At 41.7% G+C, this 14,225-nt stretch overlaps 1 protein-coding gene and 1 long non-coding RNA gene across 2 annotated transcripts in view; one reads left to right on the top strand and one right to left on the bottom strand.

Moving 5' to 3' along the window:
- LOC5574548 (scavenger receptor class B member 1) overlaps positions 1–14,225 on the bottom strand; it is a 494,233-nt gene that overhangs the window by 76,573 nt on the left and 403,435 nt on the right. The window lies entirely within an intron of this gene.
- Positions 3,565–4,163, top strand: LOC110676434. Its single transcript, XR_002500381.1, has 2 exons — positions 3,565–3,874; positions 3,939–4,163. It is a non-coding gene; the product is annotated as an uncharacterized LOC110676434 (long non-coding RNA).

The following is a 14,225-nucleotide window of genomic DNA, read 5'->3' as shown; positions in this document are numbered from 1 at the left end:
GGTACATTTAGCAGAAATAATTTACAACAATCTGATTTCAACTACAGACATGGTAAAATCATGCACATTTCTGGTCTGCTGAAAATTGCCGGTGCGAGCGCTTAAGTTAACCCAGGCCCATGACAACCATATATCGATACACAGTGTTCTTCGTAGCCAGGATGTCCTGGGCGATAAATGAATATCGCCCACTGTCAGTTGTAAGAACTGTGAAAATAAAGACCGTTGTTTTGTTTAATTGTTTGTTATGGTTTGATTATCAATTTTTGATATTGTTAAATCAGCTCATAATGTGCCAAAAAGCTGAAGCACATTCAACATTTCGATGGTTTTGGAAGGAGAGAAAACATTGAAAGGCATCCTGCAAGCCTCCAAGCAAGCAATCGGTGATTTTATTGCGGCACTTGCTCGATTATGGATCATAAACATCAAACAAAACTTCGCATTCTGGTTGCACTCTCGATTCAAATTACCCGAAAATGAGTAAACACATGGAGATGTTGACTACGCTAAACGTCGTCCCGTGCCATGGGCCTGAGTTAACCCCCTAAAATTGTAGATTTTACTGCACAATTTTTTTGCGTGCAGAAACACGGGGAGTCACAGAATTACTAAACTTTAGTAAATGATGACTATTTTCTATCTGCCTCTCTTTAATTCTGTAGGGAATTTTATTCCTGTTTCCCAATTCGCCTGGGATGCACATCGCTAAGTTTCAACCCAGTCGAAATGATAGTTAGTGTACATATTCACAGCAGAATGAAAGAAAGGCAGATAGAAAATAGTCATTAATGCTTAAACTTTAGTAGAACCGTGACTATTTTTATTTCTGAGTGTAAATAAACGGCTAAATTGACGTCTTACACACTAAGTCATTATTGACGAACTTCAATGAAATGTTACAAAGCTTGTGAAATTAATATTTGTGATGTTGAAATTTCACTAAAAATAGTATTATTTTTATCAATAACTGTAATGACCCGATTTTGTCAGCCCACTATTTTGCCCCGGTTTTAGCACCCTTATTGACCCGATTTTGTCTACCCCCGATTTTTGCATTCTTTGTTCCCGATTTTGTCAGCCTAAAATTTATATTTATTTTATTTAGACTAAACAAGTCTATACTGGCAATATTGGGTGCATAAAGTCAACTATGACCTTGGCCACGTCTATACAATCATCTTAAGATCGAATTTTTAAAATTTGAAATTCAATGATTTCAATGGTTAGGGATGACACTACCGAAGATTCATGTCTCACATAGGTTCTGCAAGCGATATGAGCAAGGAAAATGCGGTTCTCACTAAAATAGCACCGTACAAAAAGGATTCCGGTGTCAAAACTTTTATAAGTATGTTCAATTAGGCAACAATAACGAATTACTGTTAAGAATGTAGAATTCCCTTAGGAAATTGCCAACCTTTTTAGGCGTATTCCGCTGTTCGAGGTGTTTTTAATTTTGCAATAACTCAAAAAGTAAATGAGATGTAACCGTTTGGACATCATATTCGGCTTCAGGGGCGATGATTTAAGTAAGTAACGACATTTTCAATATTACCGAACGTTGTTTACATGGATGATCAATGTTACCCCATATCAGCTAATGAAAAAATCACATTAAACATTTTTGTAAACATGCTTAAATCTTTCAAAAAACAAAATACAGTATGGAGTCACGAGCTATGAGTGGCAGTACTTGTTTTAAAAATATAAAACTCAGAACATTTGCATTTTTGAATTAAATATTTAAGAAATATCCTAAAAACTGATCAATGTTACCCCGGATTATGGTACCAGAAAAGCGGACTTCTTTTGTTTCATTTACCGACCTTCAAAAAATTAATCATTAATCAAAAACATTTGTGGGGTTTCATGCGAACCGGACCGTTTATGTTTATTATGATTTTTTTTTTTCAATGCCTTCTGATTGGTAATTGAGCTCTAATTGTTAGATGAATAGCAAGCAGAAGGACACTTATCAACTATATATGCGTATGCCACACTATCCCGGTCAACCATATCTTTAATTTTTTTTTCACATTTCTTTATATCGAGATTAAAGATGCTCATATAACAAATCGATAGCTATCGTTATCGATTCGTAAAAAAAATAACTGTGCGTAAAGAATATTCGATAAATGTTTGCGCAGTTCCCACCTTATTGGACCCCGCACTTCAGAAGTGCGGGCGGGTTCATAAGTGCGGAAACGTCAAACCCTTTGTTTTCGCCGTTGGCGGGCAAGAAAAGGCAGTGAATCGGTTTCGCGCCAACGAAAATTGTTTACGTTTTAGCAACAGCATGTGCTCTCAGCAGGGTTGCTAGTTTGTTTGTTTTATTTGTTTCACGATAACTTTGCTTGTAAACATTTGTAACAGTATGTCAGCCACTTGAAATAGGCTTGTTCGATTATTATTAATTGTGGCAATGATGCAGTCAAGTGCAAATCGGCATTTGGATAGAAAAACCAGTGTAATTTGTCGCGTAAATGTATATTTGAAGAACTTTGGGTATGGATCCATTTGCATGGAAACATATTTGGAACCACTGCTTGGTGACCTTCGAAGTGCGATACACAACTTTCCCAATAATCCATTTATCAAAGCAAAGCACAATTTACAGTTGAGCGTACAAGCTGAATTTTTACATCATTTTTCGATTTTCTCCCCTAAAAAGTGTGATACTTTAAATTTTCAAAGTGTTCTCTAAAATTATCATTCGAATATTTCGATATGCAGCAAGAAAATTGGGTTGATAATTATATAGTAATTTATTGCAGTCAAAATAAAAAAAATATCTTCGATTTCAAAGACACAAAATTGAGCGTACAACAACTCAAACCATATTAAAATTCACAAATTGTTGACAACATATTATTTCCGCTCAGGATTTAGTACTTGGTATGCCCTCCATTGGCATCAATGACCGCCTGCAGCCGGCGCGGCATCGATTCCACCAATTTTTTCGTGACCGCCGGTAGGATTTCATTCCAAGCCTCCAAAATCTTCAACTTTAGGTCATTTTTGTTGGTTGGATGGTGTTTGTTGACTCGAATCTTAAGTTCGTTCCACAGATTCTCTATAGGGTTAAGGTCTGGTGACTGCGGTGGAGTATTCAGCTGCTTTGGAACATTGTAGAGCAACCATTCCTTGACAATGTGGGCCGTATGCTTTGGATCATTGTCTTGTTGGAAGTAGTTAACCGATGGCAGGTTGAGTTTATCGACACTTGCTTTGACGTTCTTCTTCAGGATGCTAATATAGGGTAAATTGGTATAATGCGCCCCAACCGGGCAATACGCCCCATTTCATTTTCAAGGGATTGAGGCTTCTATAACACGTAAATATGATAACATATCTTAAATATCCGCGAAAAAATTATGTTGCGCATATAAGATCTTTGGGAAGTATAAACAACCAATAGAAATACCAAAAATATCGAAAATCTGCTTTTTGGCGCAAATTATTGGGTCCGATAGGCAAGCCTCGTTGTAAACGAAGCCCATCTTTCACTATTGTACTTATTACAAAAACTTTTACCGGAAGAAGACTGCACGCTAACTTTGGAGTACCCATTAAATGAGTTCCATGTACCCATTTTTATGAACAGTACTGAGTTGTCAGAAAAAGAGTATTTTTCGAATGTCATAAAAAGGGTACTTAATCCCCATAACGAAGCTTCCAATGGATCAACAATAATGGGTAGATAATACACATGATAGTCTAAAGAACAGCACCGCCATTTTCCAGTTGTTGTTGCGGTTCTGTTTATTTTTAGTTGAATGAAAATCTGATGCAGAAGTTTTTGTGTTTGCTGTCTGGAGCATATCTTATAATCAAAATTCTACTGGCAGTCATAATCAAAATATCTTTTAAGGTAAGTAGGAATCAGTTTTTGTTTGGATTCTAGAATAATTATTTTCACCGTTTTAATTCAACAGAATCCGGAAATGGACGTGTCGGTGGTGGCACAATAATTTCAAGAGCCCATTTTCAATACGCTGCAATGGAGAACAGAAATAGTGTCCGGGAACGAGAAATGTTTTGCTTGAAGGATCCATTGGAGAATCTACGATCGGCATTTTAATAGTTAAAAAGTATATGTAAATATGACGAAAATGTATGACCAAGACTTAAAATAATAAATATGTGTTGTTTCATTCATATTATTCTATTTTTGCAATTAGTTTTCTGAATGTCCTAAACTGAATTCAGAGCAATATCGACAAAAGATGAGGTTTTTTTACCCATTTTTCCATAACTAACCAAGAGTTAAAAATACCCATGTTTTGAAGTTCATGTCGAATACTCTTTAATGAGTAAATCGGCTTTACCCATTTAATGAGTTAAACCACTTTAGTTGGAAATGGGTACGAAAGTACCCATTAATGGGTACTTCAGAGTTAGCGTGTGTTGATGGACCCTTTTAAGCTTAGCAAGTAGTGGAATTCTCCTTGGAAACATTTCTACAACGCTGCGGAACTTTTTCTACGGGAGGGGCATATTGCCCGGTTTGTTTTGAAACGCCAAGATTTGGACCGTTTACAGAAAACGTCTTGTACTTCTTTTAGAAGCTACCTGGCAAAAGAAAGTTGCATGTAGAGCATGGCCAACTAAGTAAATAACACTTTGACACCAAAAACCTATAGAAGTAATGCATTTTTCACTGCGATAAAGCAGTTTTTCCTTAGGGGGGGGGGGCGTATTATACCTGTTTACCCTACAACATCTTATCCATGATAGTATCGATAAACTCAATGTTACCGGTTCCACTTGCTGCCATCGAGCCCCACAGCATAACGTTTCCTCCTGCGTGTTTCATCGTTGGTTTCAAATGTTGTGATTTCAAGCTTTCCATCTGAACCAAAAAGATTAATCTTCGTCTCGCCGTAAAGAGCACTTGTTCTCAAAACTCAGGCGACTGTGAAATGTACTTTTTTGCAAATTCCAGACGCTTTTTATTATTCACAGCGGAAATAAATGGTTTGCGACGAGCTACTCTACCGTGTAAGTTGTTACGTCGAAGGACCCTGCGGACGGTTTCGGTGGAAACCGGTATGTTGATCATCTCCGACACCTCGGACGTCAGGTTTGGCACACAAATCTTTGGATTATTTTTGACTTTCCGGGTGATCAACCGTTCATCGCCAGCAGAAAGGATGCGTTTACGACCTCTGCCGGGATTATTTTGCAGTTTTCCTTCGTATCTCCATTTGTTAATAAACATTGCACGGTAGAATGAGTGCGTCCGACCCAGTGAATCAAATGTCATCCAACACGCAGCAATAAAGACATTGTCACCTCCTATTCTTGTTGCAACAATTTTTTCTCCGCAACATGAGTTTATCACTACTTGAACAGGATATGACAAAGATCGATCACTACGTGCGCAGAGATTTTCTGGGCTTCGCATTGCAATTTTCGAGAACTTTCTCCGTGTTGGTAAACATTGACACATTATCAAACAGCATACATAAAACAAATTTGGGTTTGTGTTTAAAATAACTGATTAATCGCGAGTTGAAAAGGTTGCAACAATGTTGCGCTCTGTGATTGTCATGACAATTTTGCTTTTGACTGTATCCTTATCCGCAACTGTTGCGACAAACGATTGTGAGCGAGTTTGCTTTGTTGTTTGTTTTTCGTCTATTTTGATTTTGTTTCACTGGTCCGACCATCTCGCCTACTTCCCGCATGATCTTGCCTTTGCAGTACAGACTGACGATAAGGTTTCGGGTGGCCAAGTCGGTTTGCTTCCTTTTACCTTCCATTCCGCCGAAACTTCGCCCGGAACAGCCGATTTCGCGAAATTCGAAGACCAGTTCAAGCACAGCACCGCGTCGAACACTGTTTACAAGAAAACTGACAAAAATTACGGTGATTGAACCGTATATCGGACATAAGTTAATATTGTACGCTCAATTTTGTGTGTCCAAAATCATTAATGTCTTTAAAATTTGATTTTTACAAATAACTAAACGAAATATAATATACTTTTTTTTGTACATAGTGTAATATTCGAACCATTATGTATTGAACATGCCTTAGAAAACTGGAATATCATTCTTTTTAAAGGAAAAAAAATGAAAATAAAACCAAAAACCAACTTGTACGCTCAATTTTGTGAGTAACTGTATTATTGGATAAAGATATTTAAAGTAGTTCAGTGGGATGGTTGACCTGGATATTACATACCTCAGGGTGGCAAGAGGCATTCATAAACTATGGTTATTGCGATCAATATGTTATCTCATTGCAGGGGAAGAGTTGGCCTCAAGAATTTTTTGAGCATACATATTTGCGATAATACCTACCAGTTTAAGAGCATCCTTCTTGTTATGTACGGTAATAATCATAAATACTTAAATATTAGCAATGTTTTGGATCTGAAGGAAAAGATGCGAAAAAGCCGTTCAGAATCATATTCGGTTTCAAATATTCCGATCCTTGGAAAATCAAAACATTGAGACCTGTCATGCGATGTTTTATCTTTACGAAACGATACGGAAAATAATGATTCCAATGTATCGGAATTTTATATTTTCGTAAAGATTCGTGATACTTAAAAAATTCCGTTGGTAAATGGAAGAACTATTTGGCGAGACGAAAACAAACTGCACTGACGAAAGTTTTTGACAGATGTTTTGCTGGTAGTTTCAGTAAACTACCAGTTTGCTGAATATGCAGTTACAAATATTTACTCTACTGAATAACCAGTAAAATATCAATTGCTAAAGCCAGCATTCCATTTTCAAATATTGCATGCTCACTAGTGCCTTTCGATGGCAGAATTTTAAGTTAGATTTCGCATGATGACCTGTTAGAGGAACATGACTTGGTCGAGTGTATCGATGTCGAAATCGACGACGTAGAGGAGTTAAAAGTGGAAGAAACAGATTCGGCGGCTGAGCAGCAGCAAAAACGAAAAGCTCTCGCGGAGCGCCAGAAGAAAGACAAAAAGTGCAAGTCCATCATCGTATCGCGAATACATGATGATCAGTTAGAGTTGCTTCACGGGAAAAGTTCGGCGAAACAAATGTGGGATACATTAGTGCGCATTTTCGAGAGAAAAAGTGTTGCAAAACGTATGCAGCTGAACCGCGAACTTTTCGAGCTACGTCACTCGGGTGGTCCGTTACAGGATTATTTTGTGAAATACGATCGGCTTATTCGTTTGTTCCGAAACGCCGGTGGAAAAATCGACGATATCGACGTCGTTTGTCGGTTGCTTTTGTCGTTGGGCTCTGAGTACGACACTGTCGTGACGTCGATCGAGAGTCAGCCGGAAGAACAAATAACGATGGAGTTCGTTAAGTGTAGACTTCTCGACGAAGAGATAAAACGAAAGTAGATTGCCGCGAGTGATGTGTGTGGAGACCACAACGAGGCCGCCGCTTTCAGTGGTAGTGGTAAAGTTTCTCGCACCCCAAAGCTGAAAAAGCCGAGAGTGTGGAAGTGCTTCGGGTGCCAGAAAGAGGGACACAAGGTTTCGAACTGCCCTGAGAAGAAAGAGAAGAAAGCAGTGAAACCGTCGGCTTACAGCGCGGAGCCCAGTGGAGAGCCAAGTGATGATGGTGGTGGTGTAGTGTTTTTGGCGGACGAACGCAAACGCAAACCGCCGATGAGTCGAGTGCAGTGGTTCGTGGACTCGGGCGCCACCGAACACATATGCAATGACAAAAGCTTGTTTGCAAAGCTCTCGCCACTGAAGAAGCCGATGGAAATAGCCGTGGCGAAGAACGGCGAGTGGGTGACAGCCAAATACGTTGGTGATGTGCCTGTATTGTCGGTCGTCGGAGAAAAAGTGATCGAGTCGACAGTTAGCCGAGTGTTGTTTATTCCGGAGGCGCGATGTAATTTGTTTTCGCTGAGCAAAGTGGAGTCTGCCGGAATGAAAGTAGTGATTGCTGGTGGTCGGCTGGAAATATTTCGTGGGTCGAATGTAGTAGCCACCGGTGGAAAACGGAATAAACTGTACGAGTTGAACTTTTTCTCGCGTCGGTGCAACAATGACATGTTATGTTTTTCGGGACAAATCAGCAAAGAAACCGAGCTTTGCCATCGCCGGTATGGCCATCTCGGTGATCGAAATTTGTCGTCACTAATGAAGAACGGAACAGTGAAGGGAATTCCGTCGAAGTGTAGTGGTGGTGCGACAACAATTTGTGAGCCGTGTGTGTCTGCGAAACAGACGAGAAATCCGTTTACGCTGAGTGAAGAGCGTCGTTCGAGTCGTGTCTTGGAGATTGTCCACTCGGATGTTTGTGGGCCTGTGACCCCTGTCGGATGGAACAATGTGCGTTATTTTGTGAGTTTTATTGACGATTGGTCACGTTTTACGGTCGTGTACCTGATCCGATCAAAGGACGAAGTAGTGGATTGTTTCAAAAACTATGAAGCGCAAGTAACGGCAAAGTTCGGAGTGAAAATCTCGCGTTTTCGGTCGGACAATGGTGGTGAATACACCAGTAAGGCAATGCGTTCGTTCTGTGCGAGTAAGGGTATCAAAATGGAACTTACTGTGCCCTACACTCCTGAACAAAACGGGATATGTGAACGAATGAACAGAACCCTCGTAGAGAAAGCGCGTTCGATGTTATTCGATTCCGCCGTCGGTCGTGAGTTCTGGGGTGAAGCGATACAAACTGCGGCGTATTTGACGAACAGAAGCCCGTGTAGTGTTCTCGATTCGAGTGTGACGCCGAGTGAAGTGTGGGAAGGTACAAAACCTGATGTTTCGAAGCTGCGAGTTTTTGGGTCGCCAGCTTACTGCCACATCCCAAAAGAACGTCGGAAGAAGCTGGATGGTATCAGGTATCAGAAGGCCGGCTCCAAAGGCACGTTCCCCACCAGTTGGGAGATTTGTGCCATCGCCATATTTGAGCCTATTTCATCATCTACCCGATGGGAGAGGAAAGGGAAGGGAAAGATGGGAGGAAATAGGAGTGGGATCCCTTGAAGAGGGAAGATCGCATAAGCGAAATGAGAGCATGTAGCTCCATACCACAATGGGTTCGAACAGCGCCCTAAAAAGGGCACTGCAAAACGCATGAGCGTAAAAGAGAGCCTATAGCTCATTACCACAGCGGGTTAAGAATAACAGAATGTCCTGAAGATTCAGGCTTCTGAATTCAGTTTCACTTAATAAGTGTTTACCAAGTAATTGGAATCGCATTTGCGCAAAAACTGGACAGTTACATATCAGGTGATACGAAGTTCCATAATCGGAGTCACAACTATCACACACAAATGAGTCAGCACGCTGAATATTTGCCATGTGATAGTTGAGTCGGCAGTGGCCTGTCAACGCTCTGACCAAGAGACTGCAATTCTGCTTTGACAGATTTGTTAAATACTTCGCCACCCTTGGAGATGGCTCAGTAATGTACAATTTTGTTTGACGACATGACTCCAAACTATTCCAATATTGCTTGTGCTGAGTTGCCGCCCAAGAGTTTATCTGAAGCTTCACCCAGCACTTGGAAATTGGAATAGCCGGCTCAGGGCCAATGAAGTCATGTGATGCTCCATCGCGAGCTAGCTCATCAGCCAATTCATTTCCAGCGATGGAAGAATGGCCAGGTACCCATACAAGGTTTACAGAGTTGACTGAATTCAGTTCCTCAATTTGAGTTCGACATGCGATAACAAGCTTCGATCTTGAGTTGGCCGAAGCAAGAGCTTTTATAGCAGCCTGACTATCTGAACAGAAGTATATTACTTTACCCATTACGCGCTGTTGAAGTGCTGATTGCACTCCACACATAAGAGCAAATATTTCCGCCTGAAAAACGGTGCAGTTTCTACCAAGTGAGTAAAACTGATTCAGCCTTAGCTCACGAGAATATACTCCTGCACCAGCTCTACCTTCAAGAAGGGAGCCATCAGTGTAACATACTATATTGTTTGATATACTTCTTTCCAAATAGCCAGACGTCCACTCTTCCCGTGAAGGGAATTGTGTGGTAAATGTCCTGTAAGGAAAGTTACAAGCAATTGTGAGATCACTTGGAGCAAGGACAATTTTGTCCCAATTCACCAAAAGTGGAAACAACGAAGTGTGTGTAGATCTACGATTCACTGGATTTTTCTCCAGTAGATCCAGTACCCATAAACGGTAAGAGCAAGAAAGTGCTTCTTGTTTAAGATATATGTGTAGTGGCGCAACGTCAAAAAGGGCCTCGAGCGCTGCTGTGGGAGTTGTAGAGAACGCACCAGACATCGCCATCAAGCACATCCTTTGGAGATGGCCCAATTTTGATCGGATTGTTCTCACTTCGCCCTTTTGCCACCACACAAGACATCCATATGCCAATATTGGTCGAACAACTGTTGTGTAAATCCATTTGATATATTTGGGTTTGAGGCCCCAAGTTTTACCAAAGGTTCGCCGGCATTGACCGAAGGCCATGCAAGCTTTTTTGACTCTGAACTCAATGTGACGTGTCCATGAAAGTTTGGAATCAAGAATGACTCCGACATACTTTACTTGATCAGTCACATTAATCTCAGTGCCAAAAAGACGTAAAGGTCGAATTCCATCGCGGTTTCGTCTTTCCGTAAAAAGAACAATAGATGTTTTATTCGGGTTAACCGAAAGGCCATATTGGCGACACCAACTCTCGACTACCTGAAGAGCACTTTGCATCAGGTCGAATAGGGTGCTTATGCACATACCAACTATCAAAGATAGATAGTCGTCGGCAAATCCATAAGTTGGAAAACCGCAATTATTGAGTTGCCTCAATAGCGTATCTGCTACGAGATTCCACAAAAGTGGTGACAAGACTCCCCCTTGGGGGCATCCGCAAACACTCAATTTTCGAATCGCTGCTTGACGCAATGTCGAGAAGAGATGTCGGTTTTTGAGCATTTGATGAATCCAATTGGTAATCATTGTAGGTAGCCCATGGTTTCGTGCAGCTTCCAATATGGCATCGAAAGACACGTTATCAAAGGCACCCTCAATATCCAAGAAAACACCCAAGCAGGATTGCTTCTGAGCGAATGCTTTCTCGATATCGTATACAACTTTGTGTAAAAGAGTCACAGTGGACTTTCCAGATTGGTAAGCATGTTGATTCACATGAAGAGGCATGTTTGCCAAATAAACATCACGGATGTGATGATCGATAATACGTTCCAGACATTTCAGAAGAAAAGAGGTCAGACTGATTGGTCTAAAACTCTTCGCTTCTTCATACGACGCACGTCCTCCTTTCGGGATAAACTTTACAGTAATATCACGCCAGGATCTGGGAATGTACCCGGTTGCAAAACTGCTTACAAGTAGTTTTTTCAAAACATGTTTGATAAACTCAAATCCCTTTTGGAGCAGAACAGGATAAGTCCCATCCGCTCATGGAGATTTGAAAGGAGCAAAACTATTAAGTGCCCATTGAATCGATTCAGTAGTTACGATACTGCGAGCCGAGGCCAGAGACTCGTAACTACATGAAAAGACATTTGGTTCATCCGTAGATGCTATGTCCACACATCCGGGGAAGTGTGTATTGAATAAACATTCTAAAACTTCTTCATCGGAAGAAGTAAAGTCACCATTAGGTAAACGAATTTTGTTCACTTGGAAATCCTTAGATTTTGCAAGGATTTTGTTCAGCCGACTGACTTCACTCAAACTGGAAACATTTGTACAAAGGTTTTTCCAGCCGGATCGTTCAGCAGAACGAAGAGCCTTCTTGTAAGCCTTGCGAGCCGACTTGAACGACTCTGATCCAGCTGAACGGCGTCTGTTCCAACTCCTTCTACATTGTTTCCTGAGTCTAGTCAGATCGGAATTCCACCATGGGGTCCCTCTTGTAGTCTTTACAGACCGCAGAGGACATGCTTCTTCAAAAGCTTCCATAATGTAGGATGTTGTAGTATCAACGGCATCATCCAGATCACTTGGATTTTCAATGGATGGAGAATATCCATGAAATTTGGTCGCAACCAATTCAATGTAGAGTTCCCAGTTTGTTGAGCGAGGATTCCTAAAACGCAAAGTCTGCGCAGTTACATTTGAATGTTCAAAGAAGATGTAGCGATGATCAGATAATGATTCCTCATCTGATACATGCCAATTCGTCAACTCGTGACTGATTCTATTCGAGCAGAGCGTTATGTCTAACACTTCTTCTCTATTAGAAACCATGAAGGTTGGGCGATTGCCTATGTTAAGTAATCCAAGGTCTGTACTACTTAAGTATTCCATCAGACTGGAGCCTCTCAAATTGATATCTGAGCTGCCCCAGATGATGTGATGTGCATTGGCATCACTGCCCACAATCAGCGGAAGGCTTTTTGTTACGCAGTGTACGACAACTCGTTTGAAGTCATCCGTTGGGGATGGTTCATCATGTGGTAAATATACCGAACAATAGACGTATTTCCTGTTGAGGTCACCAACAGAAACATCGATTGTGACAGCACATACATCTCTGGTAGTTAACTCAGAAATGAGTGTAGCAACGATTGCTTTATTAACTAGCACGCATGCGCGGGGCATGGAGCGCGAGTTTGCCATTTCAAGTTTGCTAAAAGTAGCAAAAACTGGGTCCACAAGGTTACCTAGATAGAAGTTCCCTCTACGAAAGTAGGGTTCTTGAACTAGCGCCACTTGAGCTGCACCATTTTGCATGAGTCTGCAAAGATTGATCGTTGCTGTTCTTTTATGCTGAAGATTGATCTGAGCTAACCTAACCGTAGCCACTACCCAAACTAGGCAGGATTAAGCTTTTTGCAATCTCAGCACGAAAAAGACCAGCAACGAAAAAACCAGATCGGTATCTATTTAAAGTCGCCAAAGGCGAAAGAGCACAGAATACACTGTGTAAAACGCATAATGCGAATCCATATAGGTGATAATTTAAATTAAATGTCAACATATTCATAATCCCACCCTTATTAAGCCTCAGGATAGAGACTGAAGAAGGGCAGCCGATTATCTCGGAGAAACACAAGGTCACCTGCACCATTGCTCCGGGTAGCACAGGAAGGACTCAATACTGTGGAGGGCGCCCTGGTACCCCACAGGCTCCGTTAGCGGTTAGGTTTTATTTAGACCCCCCTAACCATTCATTCCTAGGCACGGTACGCATCACACCATGAATTAGGGGTCACCTGTTAGGTGGACTTTTACCACCGGAACAGGCAGTCCGTAGTGTTAATTCTTAGCCAGTTGAAACAACCGCTACCGACACTACACGGCTATCTAGGCTGCTCGGGAAAAGGAGGTTAATATTGATGATTAACTCCTGACGTGCCCAAGCAGCCCACAGTGTTTCAAAAACTATGAAGCGCAAGTAACGGCAAAGTTCGGAGTGAAAATCTCGCGTTTTCGGTCGGACAATGGTGGTGAATACACCAGTAAGGCAATGCGTTCGTTCTGTGCGAGTAAGGGTATCAAAATGGAACTTACTGTGCCCTACACTCCTGAACAAAACGGGATATGTGAACGAATGAACAGAACCCTCGTAGAGAAAGCGCGTTCGATGTTATTCGATTCCGCCGTCGGTCGTGAGTTCTGGGGTGAAGCGATACAAACTGCGGCGTATTTGACGAACAGAAGCCCGTGTAGTGTTCTCGATTCGAGTGTGACGCCGAGTGAAGTGTGGGAAGGTACAAAACCTGATGTTTCGAAGCTGCGAGTTTTTGGGTCGCCAGCTTACTGCCACATCCCAAAAGAACGTCGGAAGAAGCTGGATGAGAAGACGTGGAAGGGAGTGCTGGTCGGGTACTGCGCGAATGGGTATCGAGTGTGGAACCCTGAAACGCGACAAATTGTTGCTGTGCGTGATATCATCATCGACGAGAATGCGAGATTGGCCGATGTGCAATCGAAGAAAGAAGTAGTGCGTGAATCGAGCGTATGGGATTACGCTGAAGAAAACAGTGGAGATCAAGAAGAAGACGATAACCACGCTGAAGCGGAAACAGAAGAGAGCGTGAGAAGTGATAACTCTGAGATTTTTGACACTTGTGATGACAGTGCTGGTGAAGAAATAATTCCTGTGCAAAGCAGTGCGCGCCGGCAACGGAAGCCGCCGTCATGGCATCAGGATTATGCATGACCTTCGCTGGAGTAGCGCTTGGTGCCATGGATTATGTGAATAATTTGCCGGATACGATCGCTGAGCTGAGAACGCGTGCTGACTGGCCGAGATGGAAGTTGGCCGTTCAAGAAGAGTTGGAGTCGCTACGGAAAAATGGAACGTGGACCCTGTGTA

Source organism: Aedes aegypti, chromosome 2 (genome assembly GCF_002204515.2).
Source record: "Aedes aegypti strain LVP_AGWG chromosome 2, AaegL5.0 Primary Assembly, whole genome shotgun sequence".
Lineage (NCBI taxonomy): Eukaryota > Metazoa > Arthropoda > Insecta > Diptera > Culicidae > Aedes > Aedes aegypti.
Note: the sequence above shows the minus strand (reverse complement) of the source record. Positions and strands in the feature narration are given on the sequence as shown.